The sequence below is a fragment of the Olea europaea genome, chromosome 9, assembly GCF_002742605.1.
Source record: "Olea europaea var. sylvestris chromosome 9, O_europaea_v1, whole genome shotgun sequence".
Lineage (NCBI taxonomy): Eukaryota > Viridiplantae > Streptophyta > Magnoliopsida > Lamiales > Oleaceae > Olea > Olea europaea.
In genome coordinates this window covers 13,038,318-13,041,862 of record NC_036245.1, presented here as the reverse complement: position 1 = coordinate 13,041,862, position 3,545 = coordinate 13,038,318, and the positions used below count along the sequence as shown (strand labels likewise).

The 3,545-nt window shown below is 32.1% G+C and overlaps 1 long non-coding RNA gene across 1 annotated transcript; it reads right to left on the bottom strand.

The window, feature by feature from the left end:
- Positions 1-2,322: 2,322 nt before the first annotated feature.
- Positions 2,323-2,901, bottom strand: LOC111400068. The gene is made up of 2 exons (XR_002703833.1): positions 2,717-2,901; positions 2,323-2,598 (listed from the first exon to the last, which is right to left on the bottom strand). It is a non-coding gene; the product is annotated as an uncharacterized LOC111400068 (long non-coding RNA).
- Positions 2,902-3,545: the final 644 nt, after the last annotated feature.

Genomic DNA, 3,545 nt, shown 5'->3' with positions numbered 1-3,545 from the left:
CTTTTTTATTTAATTATAAGTTAAACCAATTCAAACAATTAGCCCTTGTTTGATAAAAAGTATATTTTTTTTTAATATTTTAAGCTGAACAAACTTCATTTTTAACAATATATTTCGTTGGATCCATAACATTTGTCTACTTCTTAACCACACATTTCATTAAATATAATTTGAAAAAGCTTGTCACATACGGGGCTTAGATGACTCCTTTAACTAATACATGGTTTCACCCTCATTTAAACTTTCAACTTATTGTTTACATTCTATGAAGAGAAGATAAAATATAAAGATCTAGTATTTGAAATTTTATTTTCTTTCATGTTTGACTCTTCCTCAGCACCACGAGCAATGTTAGAGTTTCAATCCTATCGTGAAGACTTGTATTATTTCACAGGTGTGTTGCAATTTAAGTGGATAAATAAAGTGTTTATTGAATCAAGTTTGAAAGAATCCAGAACGTTCTAATACCACTTCAAATTTTAGAGTTACTAAGTTTACATTCTAGATTACCAATTTGTTTGACCTTACGTGCAGAATTATACTAACCAAAGCAACATGTCTAAGTGGAACACCAAGAACCACCTCTTCTTATACTTATAACTGCGCTTCAATCCACCTCTCTCAGTCCCCCAATGAAAGAATTTCTTCCTCAACAGATTAAGGAAGCACGGTGTTTTGGATTAAGAATCTTGATGTTTTCCCAAAGCGTGGTTGAATGATCTCAAGAAAGGATGGAATGAATTCTCCAATTGAATGAGTTCTTGGATCTCTAGAGAATGATATGAAAGTGAAATATAATGATCAACCACACTTTTGGACGTCCCATAGGTTGTATATTTATAAGGGAAAGTGTTTGAGATGAAAAGGGACTGAAAAACTAAGTGTTTGAAGCAAAATGGAATTCTAGTCGTCAACCTATCGCTCGAGCGAGGAGCTAGCGATAGCAAAGTAGTCGTCAATATTTTCATCATAACTTTTTCTCTTGATGTCCAATTGAAGTTATTCAAAATGAGTTGGAAATCTAATTCAAAGGGCTACAATTCTTCTAGATATAGCCTTATCCAAATTTCAATGTTGTTTTGTGTAAAAAATGCATTGTAAGTTGTGATTGAGAATTTGGAACATAACTTGTGTGACTTTTTTATATCCTTTGGACTTCTAATTGCATTCCAATGATCATATATGATCTTCTTGGATATCTTGGATTCTTTCAAGGACTATACTACCAACTTTAAAAGATTTTATGACTTTTACAACTCTTTTACATTAATCCATTTGTTTAAAGAATTGTCAATACACTAGAAACCTAACAAATTGCTAATAAGTAGAGAATGTCGGCAAACACTGAAGGGGTTCCCTTCTAACCTCTCATATCAATTCACATCATAAAAGCTTACAAAAAAGAGGGCCAATTCATCATATTACGGATGGAAGAACGAAATGTCAATAACTTGAGGAATTAAAGCTTGAGAGTGAATATCAAGAACAAGAATAAAATATTGATTGCCAATCATCCTTCTTGTAATTATAAATTTCCTTGATGATTTTCTAATCATTTTGTTGTTAAATCGTTGGAAACACGAGGCTAGATTTTTGTGTTAGTTGAAGATAAAACTTATTATTGATTATTTTTAATTCATAGAACAAGTCGTTTAATTTATTTGTGTTCTTGATCGTTGAATTATTTTATTTTTCCAATTTAATTACTATTTTGGCCTTTTTAAAATTGAAGAGACAATTTTACTCTCGCCTATTTTGGTTAAAATGGTCATAATTCAATTTTGGTGGTCAATTAACAACAGAAGAGACGATTTCCATCCATTTGGGGCCTCACCTGCAACGGTTGAAAATGTTAAGGATGACAGTTGTAATAAATGAAAGGTTTGGAGAAAGCCTGCTAATATTTCAAAGGTTTGGGACTTTCGTTGCAATTATCCCTTTAAATTTTGATGGGCAAAATTTTTTTATTTTTACGAATATATTTTTTAATATATTTCCCAAGCCCATTTAAATTTTGGTGGCCAAAAATTTTTATTCTTTAATATGCATGGTTGTATAGAAATTTTGTGTCACTAAAACATTCTTAACACTAGGAAGCCAAAAAACTGGTAATTTTTTTATTTTTTATTTTTTGGAGGGGTAGCGGATATTAAATTTTTATTTGTAATTTCAAAAGTATAATTCGAAATACGAAATATCTTGTCGTCAAATAATCTTTTTCCAGAGATATATCCACTCAGGTTTCAGTCTTCAAAAAGAACATTTTCTTTTAAACTTGAAATGTAAAAGAATAATAAAAGAAAATTAAACTGGAAAAAACAATTAGAAGAAAGGAGTTTTTCATTAATATAATTAAGCAGAGGTGAGATTACAAACACTATTAATTACTTTATACGAATATTACACAATCACCACCTACTAGTGATGATGATTTATTTAAACACACAAAACTAATACTAACTTAGCTTCTTCATCTCTGCTTCAGATCCTGACTTTGCGCCAACGCTTCATGTGGAAGGATTACAAGTGCAATTATAAACGCACTTGCAACAATTCTCAGTTGCCGCCGGACAGCTCATATTGAAGTACGTCTTGCAACTGAAATCATATCATAATGAATTTAAATTGATCATACAGAGTAGAAATTCACTTACCCATAAAAGTTAACGAACGAAGTAGCAAATGGAAAGCCAAAAATAAAAATAGAGAGCTTCACCCTCCGCATCCGTGGCCGCACTTGCAGCAAGATCCACAATTCCCCCCGCAGTTCCCTCCGCAGCAAGATCCACAGTTCCCTCCGCAGCAAGATCCACATCCCCCACAGTTCCCTCCGCAGCAAGACATTTTTGTTTTATCTGGAAATTACAAGAGAAGGTAACGAGAGTTTGTTTACGTGAATGTTGAATGACTGTTATTTATAGGGCAGTGAGGAGAGAGGAAGCTAAATCTCAACCGTGCACATAGTAAGATCGTTAGGTCGGTCCATGAATGCACCGTCATTGTGTTTCACGTTTTAAGTCTCCTTAAAGTCTATATAATTGGACCCCTAAAATATTCTAGAACTGTTGGATATTTATACAATAAATATAATATGTGAAAAAATAATTAATTTTGATGAAGTGTCTAAGTAGTGAAATTTGTGTGGGACGTTGGGAGTTCGGGTCACATTACATGCAATGATATAAAAGTCTTTGATTGGAGGGTCTTGGGCTTTTTTTATTACAATAATTTTTTTTAATTTATTTTAACCAATTTCGAAATTATTCAATGGTTCAAACTAATCAATATCATATGACCGTTTTCAACAACCTACTACCCACAAGTCATTAAATTTTGCATATATTTCTGGATCATGAAGGATGCAGTTACATCCAGTATACCTATATAAACTCACATCTTGTTTGGCAGAAACACACTTTAAAAACGAAATTATAATTTCTCCCACGCTGAAAAATTTTTATACTCAAGTTTTTATATATTTTTCTGGAGTACACTTAAGAGTTTTAAGAAACTATTCGTGATTGCTGTACAAGTGGTTTGAGATT